Below are 24,197 nucleotides of genomic sequence, written 5' to 3'. Positions count from 1 at the left end.
GGCAGTTTTGTATTTCTTCTCTTTCGGTTTTTATTTTTATTTTTTTGAGCTCCGCTTCAATATGTGGGCCTAATGGTTGTTTCTGTTTACTTATACGGACTGCCAGGTAATAAATTAGGTCAAAAATGTGTCATTAATTTAGTTAACTGCTTTTGGCCACCAGCAAGCCTGCTGGGCCCCACGCATTTGCGTGGTGGTTAACAACACTACTGTAGCTCAGCCTGGTTCTGGTTCTCAACATCCCCCCATAAGTTTGTTCTCCATCATTGCATTCTCACGGATGAGACATGGAGATAACATAGTTCAAAGATTAGTCAACACTGAATTATATATCATCAATAAACTCTTCAAAAATTCTTGGTTAGACTCTTTCAAAATGCAACTGAAAAACATTGAATGTTTGACATCCTATTAGTTGAAATTACATTATTGTAGCAGTTCTATCATACCTGAATTAAAATCAGTACAAAGGGAAAAAAAAAATATGTTCTCCTTTGAATCCCCATGTGCAAGAATGTGAATATGGCAAGGACAGCAGCCGCCAGCACATAAATGTACAATAAGTAACTTTATGCACATTTAAATGTGATCCTTTTCCATTTATACTTTACCAATTAACGCACAATTGGCGCCTATTTTCAAGTACACACTGTGTTTCATACCATTAGGACACTGGAGAACTTTGTATTGAGACATATCTGTCATAAGAATGACCTGTGCGTTCCTGCATAGTTTTGGCCCAGCACCACCTAATGGTCAAGAGATGTGGAAAAACAACTATTTTTGCTTATAACAGTTTGGCCAAAAATCACAAGACTGGCCTCTTTAGATTCTGTGCAACATAAAACTGATTTTTCCATGTCAGCCATGTTGAATTTTGCAATTTTAGGAATGCATTGGCATATCGTTATGAAACTTTATACATATCTTTGCCACCATGCCCTGAAGAAGCTTGAGAAGTTTGGTGGCCAGCGCCACCTAGTGGTCAATAAAATCAAATATATACAGTGGGTACGGAAAGTATTCAGACCCCCTTAAATTTTTCACTCTTTGTTATATTGCAGCCATTTGCTAAAATCATTTAAGTTCATTTTTTTTCCTCATTAATGTACACACAGCACCCCATATTGACAGAAAAACAGAATTGTTGACATTTTTGCAGATTTATTAAAAAAGAAAAACTGAAATATCACATGGTCCCAAGTATTCAGACCCTTTGCTCAGTATTTAGTAGAAGCACCCTTTTGATCTAATACAGCCATGAGTCTTTTTGGGAAAGATGCAACAAGTTTTTCACACCTGGATTTGGGGATCCTCTGCCATTCCTCCTTGCAGATCCTCTCCAGTTCTGTCAGGTTGGATGGTAAACGTTGGTGGACAGCCATTTTTAGGTCTCTCCAGAGATGCTCAATTGGGTTTAAGTCAGGGCTCTGGCTGGGCCATTCAAGAACAGTCACGGAGTTGTTGTGAAGCCACTCCTTCGTTATTTTAGCTGTGTGCTTAGGGTCATTGTCTTGTTGGAAGGTAAACCTTCGGCCCAGTCTGAGGTCCTGAGCACTCTGGAGAAGGTTTTCGTCCAGGATATCCCTGTACTTGGCAGCATTCATCTTTCCCTCGATTGCAACCAGTCGTCCTGTTCCTGCAGCTGAAAAACACCTCCACAGCATGATGCTGCCACCACCATGCTTCACTGTTAGGACTGTATTGGACAGGTGATGAGCAGTGCCTGGTTTTCTCCACACATACCGCTTAGAATTAAGGCCAAAAGTTCTATCTTGGTCTCATCAGACCAGAGAATCTTATTTCTCACCATCTTGAAGTCCATGCGGGCTTTCATGTGTCTTGCACTGAGGAGAGGCTTCCGTCGGGCCACTCTGCCATAAAGCCCCGACTGGTGGAGGGCTGCAGTGATGGTTGACTTTCTACAACTTTCTCCCATCTCCCGACTGCATCTCTGGAGCTCAGCCACAGTGATCTTTGGGTTCTTCTTTACCTCTCTCACCAAGGCTCTTCTCCCCCGATAGCTCAGTTTGGCCGGACGGCCAGCTCTGTCGTCCCAAACGTCTTCCATTTAAGGATTATGGAGGCCACTGTGCTCTTAGGAACCTTAAGTGCAGCAGAATTTTTTTTGTAACCTTGGCCAGATCTGTGCCTTGCCACAATTCTGTCTCTGAGCTCTTCAGGCAGTTCCTTTGACCTCATGATTCTCATTTGCTCTGACATGCACTGTGAGCTGTAAGGTCTTATATAGACAGCTGTGTGGCTTTCCTAATCAAGTCCAATCAGTATAATCAAACACAGCTGGACTCAAATGAAGGTGTAGAACCATCTCAAGGATGATCAGAAGAAATGGACAGCACCTGAGTTAAATATATGAGTGTCACAGCAAAGGGTCTGAATACTTGTCAGTGACCATGTGATATTTCAGTTTTCTTTTTTAATAAATCTGCAAAAATGTCAACAATTCTGTGTTTTTCTGTTAATATGGGGTGCTGTGTGTACATTAATGAGGAAAAAAATGAACTTAAATGATTTTAGCAAATGGCTGCAATATAACAAAGAGTGAAAAATGTAAGGGGGTCTGAATACTTTCCGTACCCACTGTATAACTATACTGTCAAATTCTTTGATGTCATAATACAGTTTTTGCCCATTGCTTACACACTAAAACCGAATGCTTAGACCAAAGCCTCAATACCTAAACTTCTTGTAGCATACCTTAAACACAGTGTAACCATAGCTTAAACACATTGTCAACTTTGCACTTTGTTTGCAAATCTGTAACACACTTATTGCGATACACTACACACGTTTTCTTACATTAGACACTTTGTTCAAAAACTAAATCACCTGTTATCATTGGGAAAACACTCTGTTCAAAATGCAAAACTCATCTGGCAATTGTAGGCACTTACATACACACCTGAAAACACTTGCACTTACAGTTTTTTACAGACGCTAGGACACATTTCTCAATACTTAGGTCACTTTTGCAAAACTCTTCACACAGTGAGCACAACAGAAGTCTATGTGGGCTAAACTGAGGATCAATTATCATTGCTTTGGCACAAAATGCATTCAATGACTACATCTCTCAAATTTCATGAATTCTTTTCTCACTCAGACACAACTGCCAAAACTCTTTGTACATACAGGCCAATTTGCACATGCTTACATACTGTTTTCAAAACTGTTAAACTTAAGTTCAAAACAATAACATAATACAAAACTGAATAAGACAGAAATTTGCTACATTTCTACAGTAATATAGTTATGAAATATATTCTCGATCTAAAAAATCAAATACTATCAAAACAATTAGATGAAACTGAACACCCACACAAGCATTAGTCTTTCAATTTCATTACCATCAATTCAAAAGGGGAAACTTAGGAATAATTTTGTTCTGTAATGTAAACATGGACCATGTAACATAAACTGCAGTGAATTATAAGCAGTAGAGAGTGTCATTCTTGTTTTGTAAAGAAATTTAAAAAAAGAAAACATTGTATAATGCTAACTGATGTTAGTGTTTTTAGGTCGATGTTTTATGAGTGACAAAGTGTGTTTGCTCAGTGAAAACCTTTGCTAGTGTTCTGGAAGAATGAGTTGATTTGAGACATGTATGAAGTGTTTTGGTAGATTTGGTGCATTTTGAATGTGAAGTTAACCTCTGTGCCAAGATGAAAGTTGGTTAGGAGAACTGTGTGAAGAGTTTTGAAAAAGTGACCAAAGTATTGAGAAATGTGTCCTAGCGATTGTCAAAAACTGTAAAACAGAACACCAATAGCATCTGAACCTTAGCACTACAAATAGGCCTCAGGTAAGCCATTTTGAGAACTTTGCAAGCATGGAGGCAATGAGAGTCAGAGTAAGAGGAGGACAAAGAGAGAGAGGAGTCGGACGTGGAAGAGGACGAGGACAAAGACGAGGACCAGTGCGGAGACATGTATCAGATGACATCAGGGCTACTCTGGTGGACCATGTGATAAATCATGGCCTGTCCATGAGGGAGGCTGGGCAAAGAGTCCACCCTAGTAGCATCGATAATAAGGACATTCCTACTGGAGAACAGGTATATCTTCATACATATATATATATATATATATATATATATATATAATATAATATACAGTATACCTACTGTGTGTCACATGATTCTGTATCATATTACAGTATTACTGTACAAACTGTACTATACAAAAATGGGTAGTGCTGTGAAGTATACATAAAGGAATACCATTGTGATGTTACAGTACTGTGTACATTTTGAAAGTACAGTATGTGAAAAAGAACCTAACCAATGACATCTTGTGGTGGCATTTTCTACAGAATGGTTAGACAACCTCCTCAAGGTGGAAGGGAACGGCTCTTCACTCAACAACAAGAGCTTGCCATCATTGAAATGGTGTGAGAAAATAATGCAATCCGACTTCGTGAGTTGCAACAACGCATAATTGCAAATAGAAATGTATTCAACAATATCAACAGGGTCAGCATTTCTACACTAAGTCGCATCCTACAGAAACATAACTTCAGAATGAAGCAGCTGTATAAGGTGCCATTTGAGAGGAACAGTGTCAGGGTCAAGGATCTGCGCCATGATTATGTGCAGGTATGTGTCACTTTACTTTACATACTATATATTGTGATGTGAGAATGAGGGTTTATGCTGCCACCTGCCCTGCCTGTAGCTTGTAGTTTTGTCTATACTGACCCAACCCAGCCCCTACTTGTGTGAAAATATAGACATTGTAGTTACTGTAAGTGTTTTCAGTAACACTATTCAATATTTTCTGTTACAGACAGTTCTAGATTTTGATGCCGCCGAACTGCCACATGGGTTCATCCACGTGGATGAGGCAGGCTTCAATCTGACCAAAACCAGGCGTCGGGGCCGTAACGTATTTGGACAAAGGGCTGTTGTAAATGTCCCTGGGCAGCGTGGGGGAAATATCACCTTGTATGCTGCAATTACTGTCCAAGGAGTCCTGCATCACCATGCCACTCTAGGTCCCTACAATACAGGACAGTCATTGCATTTCTAGATGCACTACATGCAGTTGTGCAGGACAGACCACAGCAGCCCAGGTTTTTTGTCATCTGGGATAATGTTAGTTTCCACCGGGCTGCTCTGGTCTGAGATTGGTTCAACAACCATAACCATTTCACACCTGCCTCCTTACAGCCTCTTTCTAAATGCAATCGAGGAATTCTTTTCAGTGTGGCGGTGGAAAGTATATGATCGGCAACCACACGCCCGCATGAGGCATGCGGAGACATTGAGGTGGGATCAATCCAAGGGTGGATTCAGCACACAAGGCGATATTTTCCTCGATGCCTAGCCCGCGAGGACATCGCCTGTGATGTTGACGAGGTCTTGTGGCCAGATCCGAACAGAAGGCGGGATCCATAAGCCTTGTTTGATTACTGCAGAAATTCTACTTTTGAGTTTTACAGAAGACTGAGCCTGAGAAAATGACAATAAAAATAGAAACACAAAGACTGTAGTGTTTTATATAAAGCCCATCAGTGAGTTGCTGGTGATATGAAAGAGTAATTCAAATAGTGCTTGTGTGTATGGTTTTGTTGCAAGAATTTCATTTTTATAAAGGAGTGTTAAGTTTTGATTGCAGTGTTTCATTTTGGCATAGATGTGATTTGTTTATCTCCAAGTGCTATGTCTGATTGGCTTGTGTGTAGAGTTTTGACATAATGAGCCGAATTCTGCAAAAAGTGTGTAAGCAATAGGCAAAAACTGTAAAACCAAATGTCAAAAATTAGATTTTACATGGGGGGCTCATGTTTTTATGTGCACATTATGTTTTTTTCTCAATTGATTTGACACATTTCTCCAAACTCAGGCCATTGTTCTCAAACCAGTTAACTTAGTGATCTGAACACTTTGTAAGTGTTCTAAACATGTTGTCCATTTTCCTTCATTTCATGCAAATTACAAATCGCATGCATCATTTTCTCAAAAAACTGTGCATAAAATTCTCAAATGTTTCACAGTAGTTCATACAGCCAACCAAAACTTTGCTTACATGTAAGCCATTCTACATTTTTGGTGTTAAATGTGTGCATTCTTGGCAACATAGCAACTGTCTAAAAGTGAATGAGTCATTACATTATAGAATGTACAGTTGAATGTACAGCTGAAAAAAAGAAGAAAGTAACAGAATAGCTCAGGGCAGTTACTGGTCAAATGGGTCCCCTATGCAGAACTTCAGTTACCCTTTTGGTTGGAATTCCAATTACAGTTTTTTACAATTGCTAACAAGCGTTTACCAATACTTAAAGTACTTTTTCTAAACTCTTAACACAGCAACACACATACATCACACAATTAGCCAAATAGTTAATTTTCTGGCCAAAACCATATTTTGTTAAATAAACACAAACTCTACATTTCAAAATGCTAAAAACCTTTTTCAACATATACTAACTCTATCAAAACACAGCAAACCTGATTCAAAATTGAGTCGTTCTGTCAAAACATAGCACTAGTTTTCTACCCAACATGAACATATAGTCAATCAAAGCGCAATGATTGTCAAAATACTTGTTGATGGCATTACGAAAACTGCATTACTTGTCATGTTTCGTTCTGCCTGCAGAAAATATGAAATCCATACTTTTTAAAATTCAGTTTCCTTTTACTGCAGTAAAAGTAGAATGCTTACATGTTACATTTTGGTTGAATGTTGAATGTGTGCGTTCTTGGCAACATACTATCTAAAAGTGAATGAGTCATTACTTTATAGAACATGCAGTAGAAAAAAAGAAGAAGAAAATAGCAGAATTGCTCAGGGCAGCTACTGGTCAAATGGGTCCCCTATGCAGAACTTCAGTTGCCCCCTTGGTTGAAATCTCTTTCTGGAATTGTGTGTGGTGTTGATGGTGCCCCCATAGAGGGTGGGATGGTGTCCCCTTGGTAGTTAGTGCCCTACGCAGACAACATATTCTGCATATATGGAACAGTGGTAGTGGAATCGTTGTAGTAAAATCGTTGTATATGAAACATTTACTGAAATGAAAACATGAATTTGCTGCCATTGATCAACAACAAATCCAACATACATGGCCTTTGGTTACTATGGAAGCTTTTTCCCCCCACAGAATAAAAAAAGCATGAAAGGTAATTGTGACTTTTTATCTCACAATTCAATTTTTTTTATTTATTTTTTTTTTATTTTGCAATTGTGAGTTACATCTCACAATTATGACTTTTTTTCTTAGAATTGTGATATATAAACTATAGGAATTGAGAGAAAAAAATCAGAATTGTGAGATAAAAAGACACAATTAACTTTTTTATTTTCTATTCATGGCAGAAATAAGCTTTCATAGGTTCCACATGTATACGGGGGAAACCATAGAGATGCACAATCCAGCACACAATCTTTCTCCTCTCCCCTACCTCTTCTTCTCCCTTGTCCTGATCCAACTTCTTCTCTCCTCCTTCATCTATTCCTCTCCCTTACCCAGACATTTTTTTCTCTCTGCTCCTCTGTGTTGTTCTTCATCCACACTGAACAAATCCGATTCAAAGAGTCCTTACTGTCCATGTAATGAAAAGAACTTCAACACCTGACTATGCCTCCAACTGAGAATCTACTATTTCTCAATATTTCAGGGATCTGCCAATTAAAAATGCTTATCAATTGTTTCAGTATTTGTTTTATATATTTTTTCAGTACTTTTGAGTTGCTGTTGTTGCAAAAGTATAGGTTTTATACTATATTTAATGATTAGAACATTGGGTCTTCATTTCTGACTTGCTGTGTTTAAGCATTTGCAAATAAGATGAGAAAGATCTTATAAAACCTTTTTTATTTTCTATTCATGGCAGAAATAAGCTTTCATAGGTTCTACACGTGTAAGGGGGAAAACCATAGAGATGCACAAATTCAGCACACAATCTTACTCCTCTCCTCTAACAACTATTCCTCTCCCTCACCCAGACATTATTTTTTTTCTCTCTCTGCTCTTGTGTTGTGTTGTTCTGCATCTACACAGAACAAATCTGATTCAAAGAGTCCTATTTTACTGTATGTTCATGTAATGAAAAGAACTTCAACACCTGACTATGCCTCCAACTGAATCTGCTAATTAAAAATGCTCATCAATTGTTTCAATATTTGTTTGATATATTTTTTTCAATACTTTTGAGCTGCTGTTGTTGCAAAAGTAGAGGTTTTATACTATATTTAAAGATTGTACCATTAGGTCTTCATTTCTGACATACTGTGTTTAAGCATTTGCAAATAAGATGAGAAAGATCCATGATTTTGGTATTGGGTAACCTTGCATGAAAAGAAAATGTAAGCCTTTTAGAAACGTGTTAATTGCCTGCATTTTTTGTGAAAACGACATGAATTGTGTTAATGGTATGGTCACAACAGACAGATGTTGTGCTAATTGTGTTTAGAGTTTTCAAAATTGCATTCAGTTGCATTTTGCATGTTCTCAATTTACCCCAAAGAAATAGCTGCACAGAAAATGGAAATTTCATAATTGTTTACACAGCTATCTCAATTACAAAAACCAATAAATAAAAGGGGAAAAGAAAAACAACAAAAAAAAGAATAATGGGAAAAGGAAGAGGTAAGAGTGAGAGGTTTTTAGAGAGGATATGGAAGAGGTAGAAAGAGATGAGGGGAATGGATGGTATAGGAAGAGGAGATGGAGCAAGAAGAGCTGAGGTTGTAGGAAGAGGAGAAGATGGAGCAGTAGAGGGAGAAGAGATGTTAGTGGAGGGCAATAGTATTAAAGAGCAAGAGAAAAAAATATAAGAAGACATGGACAGAGGGGAAGGAGAGAGCAAGGTGTAAGAGGAGGGAGAAGAGGTAGAAGGACAGGGTACAGGCGGGTATCAAATTAAATCCGGATGGTGTTCCTTCCAGCATATTTTCCTCTTGGAGATGGAAAGTATATCATTGTGACCCTTACAAATTCTTAAAAGCGATGGATCCAGCATTCACGTTTTTTTTTTTTTTTTTTTTCCCACGATGCATGACTCGTGAAAATCTATGCTGTGATGTTGATGAAATTCTTTGACCAGATTTAAATGAGAGGCAAGATCTATAAAGTTCATTGATTCAATGATTGCAGTACATTCATTTATTTACTTATTTATTTTATTCTATTTATTTTTGGCAGGGCAAAAATTCATTGTTATACAACTAAAATCATCATTAAAGTTTGAAGAACACGATTAAAGAACACAAAAAACATGTAGGCTTCTTTCATTAATGTATTTGTGTACACTGTAAAAAATAAATGTTGGCTTAACTTAAAAAAGTAAGTTAACTGGCTGCCTTAATATTTTGAGTTCATTGAAATTAAAAATTTGAGTTAATACAATAAAGGCGATTGGCTTCATCAACAGAAACTCAAAATATTATGTTATCTGAACCACATTAATTATCTAAGTTGATTTGACAAAAGAAAAAATGTTGTGATAATAAGTCATGAAAATAATTTTGTACAGTGTATCTACAGCTGAATTAGTTATCAAATCAACTACACTTGTATAGTTTTGATGTTAGTATTTATTTTTAATAAATGTAACATCAAAACATAGTTTTGATGTTAGTATTTATTTTTGATCAATTCTATACTAGAATAAAATGCAGTGCTTCATTATGCAGTCAATATTGAACTGTTTTGCCAACATAAGAGTGTGTTTAGTTTGCTGTGTTAATTGTTTTGAGAGCAGCATTCATTTGGAGAAATGTGTCAAATCGATTGAGAAAAACTGTAAAAGCACACTAAAATAATGTTGACATGGAGTGAATACTGATTGAGGTTTTTGTTATTAGTGGTCGAGCAGCGAGCGGTGGCGAGAGAGAATTAGTCAACTAGAAGTCTTTATAGAAAGTAAACTGGAAAATCAATGGGTATATGGATAGATACACTGAAGCCCGCACATTAGTTTAGCTACTTTGACAACCAATATGGACATGTGACTGCAACACAGCCTGAGATGAAGTCAACTGCAAATAAATGAATATACCAGAGGATGATTAAACAAGTCCAAAAAACAGCATTACCAGCTTCACAAATAACCAGTTTGACTTTATTTAATGTGTACGAAAGTTCCTATTGAGAACTAACAGAGGTTTAGCTCTATAGTTAATGTTGATGTTTTGTTGAAAATTTCACTATTGTGGTGATTAGCCATAGTATTAGCATTAGTATTAGCTGGGCACTTGACCCTTGACATTTTAGTGTTAACAGCTGTGATTGCTGTAACGGTGTATTGAGAAAACACATTTGTTGTGGCAAAGGAAGCCAAGATCAAAACAAGGTCAGGTGATGGTGGTTTCTTATTAATGGTAACATACAGTAATCGTCATGTGTTATGTCGTTAATTCACTTACAGTTTTTCTCAATCGATTTGACACATTTCTCCAAATATAGTTGCTCTCAAAACAATTAACACAACAAACTAAACACTCTTATGTTGGCAAAACAGTTAAGTATTGACTGCATAATGAAGCACTGCATTTTATTCTAGTAATGCATTTATCAAAAATAAATACTAACATCAAAAATACAAGTGTGTTCTCTGTTGATCTGAATTCAGCTGTAGATATACAAATACATAGATGAAAATACATGTTTTTCATGTTCTTTAAAGTTATTTAATGACGAGTTTAGTGTTGGAACACAACAATGAGTTTTCACCCAAAAAAAAAAAAAAAAAAAAAAAAAAAAAGTACATAAATACATGCACTGCAATCATTGAATCAATGAACTTTATAGATCTTGCCTCTCATTTACATCTGGTCAAAGAATTTCATCAACATCACAACATATATTTTCACAAGTCATGCATCCATCCTTGTGCCGCAGCTTCTCCACAGGCCTCTTCCATCACTCGAAGAAGACTTACTTGGTAAGGATTGCGATCACATACTTTCCATCTCCAAGAGAAGAATATGCTGGAAGGAACACCATCCTGAAATGTGGGTGATGCTCGAACCACTCTTGCACCAGTGCTGAATGGTGAAATTGAACATTGTCCCACACAACTACACAATTTCGCTGAATTTGCATTTTCTGTGTTGTGTGTATTACTAACTCAGCAGATATTTATTTAGGGCTAATTGAGAACATTACACATGCAATTGAGGATTTAACAAATAACAGTTTTGATTGTTGTGTTTGGAAAAATGGTGCACAAATGATTGTGGTTTTGGTAAAACCAATAAAAAGAGCTGCAGTTGTTTTTTCCTTATACATTAAAGTTTTGGTTGGCTGTATGAACTACTGTGAAAACATTTAAGAATTTTGTGCACAGTGTTTTGAGAAAATGATGCATGTGTTTTGTAATTTGCTTGAAATAAAGGAAAATTTACAGCTACAGCATGAGATCCAGTGTTGTGGCAATAGGATATTCTGTAGAATTGTGAAACAAATGCACAAAAAGACTTGAACTACTGAACTACAGTATAAGTAACACACACAGACATAACGATGAAAACAATCAACAAACTATTCAGAAAAACAGACCAACTCTGAATTTCACAAAATAAGCTACTAATATATATATATATATACCCAGATAGCATGTAATCATTGAAACAATGTTGAGTCCGTGTTGATGGACTCAACGCTAATTGCATTAAATTAACATAACAAAGTGATGTTCCTTCAGTATCACTCTTGCACCCTCAGTTAATGGTGAAGCAATGTTGAGATTTCAAACACAATTCAATGATTCATTTCACAAATATATTATTGATTCAACATTACAAAGTGATATTTTTCAACATATTTGCACCCTCAGTTATTGTTGAAACAGTTTTGAGATTTCAATAAAAAATCAATGATAATATCATTGAATCAACATTATGAAATGATGTTAGTTCAGTAACACGTTTGCACCTGCATTTAATGTTGAAACAATGGTGAGATTTCAACAAAAATTCAATGATAATGTCATTGAATCAATGTTATGAAGTGATGTTGGTTCAATATCACGCTTGCACCCACATTTAATGTTGAAATGGTGAACAAAAAATCAATGGTAATGCTATTGAATCAACATTACACTATGATTGATTCTACATCACTGAAGTTGAATCAATATTGAAATTAACAAATATAATCAATGGTAATATTGCTGAATCAGCGTTACACTATGATGGATTCTGTAGGGGTTCAGTATCAGTATTGAAATTAATAAAAAATAATCAATGGTAATTTTGTTGTACACACTTGGCTTTTCATTCAACCTGAAACTGACTAGTCATTACATCAAAAAAAGAGGTATGGAAGTAATAATAGGGTGCTATGCAATGTAATATATCAGAACTACTCATTTCATTTATTCATACTGATGGCTAAACAGGGAACCTTAAAACTGGATGGCAGGGGCAACATTCTATGTTCCATAATTATATATCAAAATAACACTCACTAGAAGTAGGATATTGATTAAATTCTAGAAGCTTCAGCTTGTAATAAATGCTACATTACACATCATGGGGAAGCATAATACAGGTTTGTGATGACTGTCACAAAGCAAAAACTATAGAACAAGTAGGCCTATGTCCTAAACACGAAAAAGAAAGTAGTGAATTTAGGAAAGAATTACAAACCTCAGGATGTCAGGCATTTACAATGTTTAGCGTCTTAAATTATAATCTAGAAATAAGTAAATAATGAATGCAGTGTCAGTACAGTAGATGGCAGTATGCACATATTCAGCTTGTTTGCAACGGCCATTAAAACCCAGCGAAGAAGCAGTCAGCACCAGCAGCCGTTGCCGTAGTAGAGGCTTTTATTTTATCTCAAAGGCAAAAAGGGACTTTGCTTGTAGATCGTGCGCACACGTGTTTCTGTGAGTCCATGCGGAAACGTGCATCGGGACATCATGGAGGAGCACGATCAGCGCTCGTGTAAGAAGGGCAGCAACAGCATGGACATCAAGAATGACGAGGATTTTGACGATGAAGACTGCGATCACACCGAGGATGACAATAATGAAGAAGAGTTTACACTGGAGGATGTATTGCGTTTGGGCGGGACAAAGGTGAGCTTTTAGAGTGTCTCCTACACACGTGTCAATCCTCTATTAAAGATTAAAACATGACCACACTGATGGGACAACTGCGAACATTTCTAGTATGTTTTCTAATATAAATTCCTCAAGTTTCTTCAACTATAGGCAAGTGACGTTGCAGCCAGCTCATAGTTTTTTTTTTTTCCTTATTTAATAAAAGTCCGTACAGAATTTTTTTATATATATATGACAGATCTATATGACAAAAGTAAAAAAAAAAAAAAATCTATACAAGAAACTATACACGGGGTTAATCTTTAAAGAAGACAAGAAGTGAAATTTCAGGGAATTCTTGTCACGAATAATTTAACGTTATAAAACATATGAATGATGTACAAGATTGGAGAGAGAGAGAAAGGGATAGAAATAAACTAAACTCAGGTCTCTTATATATCAACGTGTCTTCACATGAACATGTTTTATATATTTGTGTATAATTTTTGTCAGCGAACAGAGAAACGTTTAGAAAGTTGTATAATAGTAATTATAAAATTATAGTTGATAACTGTTTTTATTGACTTTTTTTTTTTTGACCTCAATAAATTGTTTCGAAAAGTTTTGTTTGTTTTCTCTCTGCTCCTCTGTGTTGTTCTTCATCCACACTGAACAAATCCGATTCAAAGAGTCCTTACTGTCCATGTAATGAAAAGAACTTCAACACCTGACTATGCCTCCAACTGAGAATCTACTATTTCTCAATATTTCAGGGATCTGCCAATTAAAAATGCTTATCAATTGTTTCAGTATTTGTTTTATATATTTTTTCAGTACTTTTGAGTTGCTGTTGTTGCAAAAGTATAGGTTTTATACTATATTTAATGATTAGAACATTGGGTCTTCATTTCTGACTTGCTGTGTTTAAGCATTTGCAAATAAGATGAGAAAGATCTTATAAAACCTTTTTTATTTTCTATTCATGGCAGAAATAAGCTTTCATAGGTTCTACACGTGTAAGGGGGAAAACCATAGAGATGCACAAATTCAGCACACAATCTTACTCCTCTCCTCTAACAACTATTCCTCTCCCTCACCCAGACATTATTTTTTTTCTCTCTCTGCTCTTGTGTTGTGTTGTTCTGCATCTACACAGAACAAATCTGATTCAAAGAGTCCTATTTTACTGTATGTTCATGTAATGAAAAGAACTTCAACACCTGACTATGCCTCCAACTGAATCTGCTAATTAAAAATGCTCATCAATTGTTTCAATATTTGTTTGATATATTTTTTTCAATACTTTTGAGCTGCTGTTGTTGCAAAAGTAGAGGTTTTATACTATATTTAAAGATTGTACCATTAGGTCTTCATTTCTGACATACTGTGTTTAAGCATTTGCAAATAAGATGAGAAAGATCCATGATTTTGGTATTGGGTAACCTTGCATGAAAAGAAAATGTAAGCCTTTTAGAAACGTGTTAATTGCCTGCATTTTTTGTGAAAACGACATGAATTGTGTTAATGGTATGGTCACAACAGACAGATGTTGTGCTAATTGTGTTTAGAGTTTTCAAAATTGCATTCAGTTGCATTTTGCATGTTCTCAATTTACCCCAAAGAAATAGCTGCACAGAAAATGGAAATTTCATAATTGTTTACACAGCTATCTCAATTACAAAAACCAATAAATAAAAGGGGAAAAGAAAAACAACAAAAAAAAGAATAATGGGAAAAGGAAGAGGTAAGAGTGAGAGGTTTTTAGAGAGGATATGGAAGAGGTAGAAAGAGATGAGGGGAATGGATGGTATAGGAAGAGGAGATGGAGCAAGAAGAGCTGAGGTTGTAGGAAGAGGAGAAGATGGAGCAGTAGAGGGAGAAGAGATGTTAGTGGAGGGCAATAGTATTAAAGAGCAAGAGAAAAAAATATAAGAAGACATGGACAGAGGGGAAGGAGAGAGCAAGGTGTAAGAGGAGGGAGAAGAGGTAGAAGGACAGGGTACAGGCGGGTATCAAATTAAATCCGGATGGTGTTCCTTCCAGCATATTTTCCTCTTGGAGATGGAAAGTATATCATTGTGACCCTTACAAATTCTTAAAAGCGATGGATCCAGCATTCACGTTTTTTTTTTTTTTTTTTTCCCACGATGCATGACTCGTGAAAATCTATGCTGTGATGTTGATGAAATTCTTTGACCAGATTTAAATGAGAGGCAAGATCTATAAAGTTCATTGATTCAATGATTGCAGTACATTCATTTATTTACTTATTTATTTTATTCTATTTATTTTTGGCAGGGCAAAAATTCATTGTTATACAACTAAAATCATCATTAAAGTTTGAAGAACACGATTAAAGAACACAAAAAACATGTAGGCTTCTTTCATTAATGTATTTGTGTACACTGTAAAAAATAAATGTTGGCTTAACTTAAAAAAGTAAGTTAACTGGCTGCCTTAATATTTTGAGTTCATTGAAATTAAAAATTTGAGTTAATACAATAAAGGCGATTGGCTTCATCAACAGAAACTCAAAATATTATGTTATCTGAACCACATTAATTATCTAAGTTGATTTGACAAAAGAAAAAATGTTGTGATAATAAGTCATGAAAATAATTTTGTACAGTGTATCTACAGCTGAATTAGTTATCAAATCAACTACACTTGTATAGTTTTGATGTTAGTATTTATTTTTAATAAATGTAACATCAAAACATAGTTTTGATGTTAGTATTTATTTTTGATCAATTCTATACTAGAATAAAATGCAGTGCTTCATTATGCAGTCAATATTGAACTGTTTTGCCAACATAAGAGTGTGTTTAGTTTGCTGTGTTAATTGTTTTGAGAGCAGCATTCATTTGGAGAAATGTGTCAAATCGATTGAGAAAAACTGTAAAAGCACACTAAAATAATGTTGACATGGAGTGAATACTGATTGAGGTTTTTGTTATTAGTGGTCGAGCAGCGAGCGGTGGCGAGAGAGAATTAGTCAACTAGAAGTCTTTATAGAAAGTAAACTGGAAAATCAATGGGTATATGGATAGATACACTGAAGCCCGCACATTAGTTTAGCTACTTTGACAACCAATATGGACATGTGACTGCAACACAGCCTGAGATGAAGTCAACTGCAAATAAATGAATATACCAGAGGATGATTAAACAAGTCCAAAAAACAGCATTACCAGCTTCACAAATAACCAGTTTGACTTTATTTAATGTGTACGAAAGTTCCTATTGAGAACTAACAGAGGTTTAGCTCTATAGTTAATGTTGATGTTTTGTTGAAAATTTCACTATTGTGGTGATTAGCCATAGTATTAGCATTAGTATTAGCTGGGCACTTGACCCTTGACATTTTAGTGTTAACAGCTGTGATTGCTGTAACGGTGTATTGAGAAAACACATTTGTTGTGGCAAAGGAAGCCAAGATCAAAACAAGGTCAGGTGATGGTGGTTTCTTATTAATGGTAACATACAGTAATCGTCATGTGTTATGTCGTTAATTCACTTACAGTTTTTCTCAATCGATTTGACACATTTCTCCAAATATAGTTGCTCTCAAAACAATTAACACAACAAACTAAACACTCTTATGTTGGCAAAACAGTTAAGTATTGACTGCATAATGAAGCACTGCATTTTATTCTAGTAATGCATTTATCAAAAATAAATACTAACATCAAAAATACAAGTGTGTTCTCTGTTGATCTGAATTCAGCTGTAGATATACAAATACATAGATGAAAATACATGTTTTTCATGTTCTTTAAAGTTATTTAATGACGAGTTTAGTGTTGGAACACAACAATGAGTTTTCACCCAAAAAAAAAAAAAAAAAAAAAAAAAAAAAAGTACATAAATACATGCACTGCAATCATTGAATCAATGAACTTTATAGATCTTGCCTCTCATTTACATCTGGTCAAAGAATTTCATCAACATCACAACATATATTTTCACAAGTCATGCATCCATCCTTGTGCCGCAGCTTCTCCACAGGCCTCTTCCATCACTCGAAGAAGACTTACTTGGTAAGGATTGCGATCACATACTTTCCATCTCCAAGAGAAGAATATGCTGGAAGGAACACCATCCTGAAATGTGGGTGATGCTCGAACCACTCTTGCACCAGTGCTGAATGGTGAAATTGAACATTGTCCCACACAACTACACAATTTCGCTGAATTTGCATTTTCTGTGTTGTGTGTATTACTAACTCAGCAGATATTTATTTAGGGCTAATTGAGAACATTACACATGCAATTGAGGATTTAACAAATAACAGTTTTGATTGTTGTGTTTGGAAAAATGGTGCACAAATGATTGTGGTTTTGGTAAAACCAATAAAAAGAGCTGCAGTTGTTTTTTCCTTATACATTAAAGTTTTGGTTGGCTGTATGAACTACTGTGAAAACATTTAAGAATTTTGTGCACAGTGTTTTGAGAAAATGATGCATGTGTTTTGTAATTTGCTTGAAATAAAGGAAAATTTACAGCTACAGCATGAGATCCAGTGTTGTGGCAATAGGATATTCTGTAGAATTGTGAAACAAATGCACAAAAAGACTTGAACTACTGAACTACAGTATAAGTAACACACACAGACATAACGATGAAAACAATCAACAAACTATTCAGAAAAACAGACCAACTCTGAATTTCACAAAATAAGCTACTAATATATATATATATATACCCAGATAGCATGTAATCATTGAAACAATGTTGAGTCCGTGTTGATGGACTCAACGCTAATTGCATTAAATTAACATAACAAAGTGATGTTCCTTCAGTATCACTCTTGCACCCTCAGTTAATGGTGAAGCAATGTTGAGATTTCAAACACAATTCAATGATTCATTTCACAAATATATTATTGATTCAACATTACAAAGTGATATTTTTCAACATATTTGCACCCTCAGTTATTGTTGAAACAGTTTTGAGATTTCAATAAAAAATCAATGATAATATCATTGAATCAACATTATGAAATGATGTTAGTTCAGTAACACGTTTGCACCTGCATTTAATGTTGAAACAATGGTGAGATTTCAACAAAAATTCAATGATAATGTCATTGAATCAATGTTATGAAGTGATGTTGGTTCAATATCACGCTTGCACCCACATTTAATGTTGAAATGGTGAACAAAAAATCAATGGTAATGCTATTGAATCAACATTACACTATGATTGATTCTACATCACTGAAGTTGAATCAATATTGAAATTAACAAATATAATCAATGGTAATATTGCTGAATCAGCGTTACACTATGATGGATTCTGTAGGGGTTCAGTATCAGTATTGAAATTAATAAAAAATAATCAATGGTAATTTTGTTGTACACACTTGGCTTTTCATTCAACCTGAAACTGACTAGTCATTACATCAAAAAAAGAGGTATGGAAGTAATAATAGGGTGCTATGCAATGTAATATATCAGAACTACTCATTTCATTTATTCATACTGATGGCTAAACAGGGAACCTTAAAACTGGATGGCAGGGGCAACATTCTATGTTCCATAATTATATATCAAAATAACACTCACTAGAAGTAGGATATTGATTAAATTCTAGAAGCTTCAGCTTGTAATAAATGCTACATTACACATCATGGGGAAGCATAATACAGGTTTGTGATGACTGTCACAAAGCAAAAACTATAGAACAAGTAGGCCTATGTCCTAAACACGAAAAAGAAAGTAGTGAATTTAGGAAAGAATTACAAACCTCAGGATGTCAGGCATTTACAATGTTTAGCGTCTTAAATTATAATCTAGAAATAAGTAAATAATGAATGCAGTGTCAGTACAGTAGATGGCAGTATGCACATATTCAGCTTGTTTGCAACGGCCATTAAAACCCAGCGAAGAAGCAGTCAGCACCAGCAGCCGTTGCCGTAGTAGAGGCTTTTATTTTATCTCAAAGGCAAAAAGGGACTTTGCTTGTAGATCGTGCGCACACGTGTTTCTGTGAGTCCATGCGGAAACGTGCATCGGGACATCATGGAGGAGCACGATCAGCGCTCGTGTAAGAAGGGCAGCAACAGCATGGACATCAAGAATGACGAGGATTTTGACGATGAAGACTGCGATCACACCGAGGATGACAATAATGAAGAAGAGTTTACACTGGAGGATGTATTGCGTTTGGGCGGGACAAAGGTGAGCTTTTAGAGTGTCTCCTACACACGTGTCAATCCTCTATTAAAGATTAAAACATGACCACACTGATGGGACAACTGCGAACATTTCTAGTATGTTTTCTAATATAAATTCCTCAAGTTTCTTCAACTATAGGCAAGTGACGTTGCAGCCAGCTCATAGTTTTTTTTTTTTCCTTATTTAATAAAAGTCCGTACAGAATTTTTTTATATATATATGACAGATCTATATGACAAAAGTAAAAAAAAAAAAAAATCTATACAAGAAACTATACACGGGGTTAATCTTTAAAGAAGACAAGAAGTGAAATTTCAGGGAATTCTTGTCACGAATAATTTAACGTTATAAAACATATGAATGATGTACAAGATTGGAGAGAGAGAGAAAGGGATAGAAATAAACTAAACTCAGGTCTCTTATATATCAACGTGTCTTCACATGAACATGTTTTATATATTTGTGTATAATTTTTGTCAGCGAACAGAGAAACGTTTAGAAAGTTGTATAATAGTAATTATAAAATTATAGTTGATAACTGTTTTTATTGACTTTTTTTTTTTTGACCTCAATAAATTGTTTCGAAAAGTTTTGTTTGTTTTCTCTCTGCTCCTCTGTGTTGTTCTTCATCCACACTGAACAAATCCGATTCAAAGAGTCCTTACTGTCCATGTAATGAAAAGAACTTCAACACCTGACTATGCCTCCAACTGAGAATCTACTATTTCTCAATATTTCAGGGATCTGCCAATTAAAAATGCTTATCAATTGTTTCAGTATTTGTTTTATATATTTTTTCAGTACTTTTGAGTTGCTGTTGTTGCAAAAGTATAGGTTTTATACTATATTTAATGATTAGAACATTGGGTCTTCATTTCTGACTTGCTGTGTTTAAGCATTTGCAAATAAGATGAGAAAGATCTTATAAAACCTTTTTTATTTTCTATTCATGGCAGAAATAAGCTTTCATAGGTTCTACACGTGTAAGGGGGAAAACCATAGAGATGCACAAATTCAGCACACAATCTTACTCCTCTCCTCTAACAACTATTCCTCTCCCTCACCCAGACATTATTTTTTTTCTCTCTCTGCTCTTGTGTTGTGTTGTTCTGCATCTACACAGAACAAATCTGATTCAAAGAGTCCTATTTTACTGTATGTTCATGTAATGAAAAGAACTTCAACACCTGACTATGCCTCCAACTGAATCTGCTAATTAAAAATGCTCATCAATTGTTTCAATATTTGTTTGATATATTTTTTTCAATACTTTTGAGCTGCTGTTGTTGCAAAAGTAGAGGTTTTATACTATATTTAAAGATTGTACCATTAGGTCTTCATTTCTGACATACTGTGTTTAAGCATTTGCAAATAAGATGAGAAAGATCCATGATTTTGGTATTGGGTAACCTTGCATGAAAAGAAAATGTAAGCCTTTTAGAAACGTGTTAATTGCCTGCATTTTTTGTGAAAACGACATGAATTGTGTTAATGGTATGGTCACAACAGACAGATGTTGTGCTAATTGTGTTTAGAGTTTTCAAAATTGCATTCAGTTGCATTTTGCATGTTCTCAATTTACCCCAAAGAAATAGCTGCACAGAAAATGGAAATTTCATAATTGTTTACACAGCTATCTCAATTACAAAAACCAATAAATAAAAGGGGAAAAGAAAAACAACAAAAAAAAGAATAATGGGAAAAGGAAGAGGTAAGAGTGAGAGGTTTTTAGAGAGGATATGGAAGAGGTAGAAAGAGATGAGGGGAATGGATGGTATAGGAAGAGGAGATGGAGCAAGAAGAGCTGAGGTTGTAGGAAGAGGAGAAGATGGAGCAGTAGAGGGAGAAGAGATGTTAGTGGAGGGCAATAGTATTAAAGAGCAAGAGAAAAAAATATAAGAAGACATGGACAGAGGGGAAGGAGAGAGCAAGGTGTAAGAGGAGGGAGAAGAGGTAGAAGGACAGGGTACAGGCGGGTATCAAATTAAATCCGGATGGTGTTCCTTCCAGCATATTTTCCTCTTGGAGATGGAAAGTATATCATTGTGACCCTTACAAATTCTTAAAAGCGATGGATCCAGCATTCACGTTTTTTTTTTTTTTTTTTTTCCCACGATGCATGACTCGTGAAAATCTATGCTGTGATGTTGATGAAATTCTTTGACCAGATTTAAATGAGAGGCAAGATCTATAAAGTTCATTGATTCAATGATTGCAGTACATTCATTTATTTACTTATTTATTTTATTCTATTTATTTTTGGCAGGGCAAAAATTCATTGTTATACAACTAAAATCATCATTAAAGTTTGAAGAACACGATTAAAGAACACAAAAAACATGTAGGCTTCTTTCATTAATGTATTTGTGTACACTGTAAAAAATAAATGTTGGCTTAACTTAAAAAAGTAAGTTAACTGGCTGCCTTAATATTTTGAGTTCATTGAAATTAAAAATTTGAGTTAATACAATAAAGGCGATTGGCTTCATCAACAGAAACTCAAAATATTATGTTATCTGAACCACATTAATTATCTAAGTTGATTTGACAAAAGAAAAAATGTTGTGATAATAAGTCATGAAAATAATTTTGTACAGTGTATCTACAGCTGAATTAGTTATCAAATCAACTACACTTGTATAGTTTTGATGTTAGTATTTATTTTTAATAAATGTAACATCAAAACATAGTTTTGATGTTAGTATTTATTTTTGATCAATTCTATACTAGAATAAAATGCAGTGCTTCATTATGCAGTCAATATTGAACTGTTTTGCCAACATAAGAGTGTGTTTAGTTTGCTGTGTTAATTGTTTTGAGAGCAGCATTCATTTGGAGAAATGTGTCAAATCGATTGAGAAAAACTGTAAAAGCACACTAAAATAATGTTGACATGGAGTGAATACTGATTGAGGTTTTTGTTATTAGTGGTCGAGCAGCGAGCGGTGGCGAGAGAGAATTAGTCAACTAGAAGTCTTTATAGAAAGTAAACTGGAAAATCAATGGGTATATGGATAGATACACTGAAGCCCGCACATTAGTTTAGCTACTTTGACAACCAATATGGACATGTGACTGCAACACAGCCTGAGATGAAGTCAACTGCAAATAAATGAATATACCAGAGGATGATTAAACAAGTCCAAAAAACAGCATTACCAGCTTCACAAATAACCAGTTTGACTTTATTTAATGTGTACGAAAGTTCCTATTGAGAACTAACAGAGGTTTAGCTCTATAGTTAATGTTGATGTTTTGTTGAAAATTTCACTATTGTGGTGATTAGCCATAGTATTAGCATTAGTATTAGCTGGGCACTTGACCCTTGACATTTTAGTGTTAACAGCTGTGATTGCTGTAACGGTGTATTGAGAAAACACATTTGTTGTGGCAAAGGAAGCCAAGATCAAAACAAGGTCAGGTGATGGTGGTTTCTTATTAATGGTAACATACAGTAATCGTCATGTGTTATGTCGTTAATTCACTTACAGTTTTTCTCAATCGATTTGACACATTTCTCCAAATATAGTTGCTCTCAAAACAATTAACACAACAAACTAAACACTCTTATGTTGGCAAAACAGTTAAGTATTGACTGCATAATGAAGCACTGCATTTTATTCTAGTAATGCATTTATCAAAAATAAATACTAACATCAAAAATACAAGTGTGTTCTCTGTTGATCTGAATTCAGCTGTAGATATACAAATACATAGATGAAAATACATGTTTTTCATGTTCTTTAAAGTTATTTAATGACGAGTTTAGTGTTGGAACACAACAATGAGTTTTCACCCAAAAAAAAAAAAAAAAAAAAAAAAAAAAAGTACATAAATACATGCACTGCAATCATTGAATCAATGAACTTTATAGATCTTGCCTCTCATTTACATCTGGTCAAAGAATTTCATCAACATCACAACATATATTTTCACAAGTCATGCATCCATCCTTGTGCCGCAGCTTCTCCACAGGCCTCTTCCATCACTCGAAGAAGACTTACTTGGTAAGGATTGCGATCACATACTTTCCATCTCCAAGAGAAGAATATGCTGGAAGGAACACCATCCTGAAATGTGGGTGATGCTCGAACCACTCTTGCACCAGTGCTGAATGGTGAAATTGAACATTGTCCCACACAACTACACAATTTCGCTGAATTTGCATTTTCTGTGTTGTGTGTATTACTAACTCAGCAGATATTTATTTAGGGCTAATTGAGAACATTACACATGCAATTGAGGATTTAACAAATAACAGTTTTGATTGTTGTGTTTGGAAAAATGGTGCACAAATGATTGTGGTTTTGGTAAAACCAATAAAAAGAGCTGCAGTTGTTTTTTCCTTATACATTAAAGTTTTGGTTGGCTGTATGAACTACTGTGAAAACATTTAAGAATTTTGTGCACAGTGTTTTGAGAAAATGATGCATGTGTTTTGTAATTTGCTTGAAATAAAGGAAAATTTACAGCTACAGCATGAGATCCAGTGTTGTGGCAATAGGATATTCTGTAGAATTGTGAAACAAATGCACAAAAAGACTTGAACTACTGAACTACAGTATAAGTAACACACACAGACATAACGATGAAAACAATCAACAAACTATTCAGAAAAACAGACCAACTCTGAATTTCACAAAATAAGCTACTAATATATATATATATATATATACCCAGATAGCATGTAATCATTGAAACAATGTTGAGTCCGTGTTGATGGACTCAACGCTAATTGCATTAAATTAACATAACAAAGTGATGTTCCTTCAGTATCACTCTTGCACCCTCAGTTAATGGTGAAGCAATGTTGAGATTTCAAACACAATTCAATGATTCATTTCACAAATATATTATTGATTCAACATTACAAAGTGATATTTTTCAACATATTTGCACCCTCAGTTATTGTTGAAACAGTTTTGAGATTTCAATAAAAAATCAATGATAATATCATTGAATCAACATTATGAAATGATGTTAGTTCAGTAACACGTTTGCACCTG

The 24,197-nt window shown here is 35.0% G+C and overlaps 1 long non-coding RNA gene across 1 annotated transcript; it reads left to right on the top strand.

Annotated features, from left to right (window-relative positions):
- The first annotated feature begins 13,054 nt into the window (after positions 1 to 13,054).
- LOC127502793 (uncharacterized) lies at positions 13,055 to 23,668 on the top strand. The gene is made up of 2 exons (XR_007926932.1): positions 13,055 to 13,209; positions 19,357 to 23,668. It is a non-coding gene; the product is annotated as an uncharacterized LOC127502793 (long non-coding RNA).
- The last annotated feature ends 529 nt before the right edge of the window (positions 23,669 to 24,197 follow it).

The sequence above is a fragment of the Ctenopharyngodon idella genome, chromosome 20, assembly GCF_019924925.1.
Source record: "Ctenopharyngodon idella isolate HZGC_01 chromosome 20, HZGC01, whole genome shotgun sequence".
Classification (NCBI taxonomy): domain Eukaryota; kingdom Metazoa; phylum Chordata; class Actinopteri; order Cypriniformes; family Xenocyprididae; genus Ctenopharyngodon; species Ctenopharyngodon idella.
This window is presented reverse-complemented; position numbering and strand designations above follow the sequence as displayed.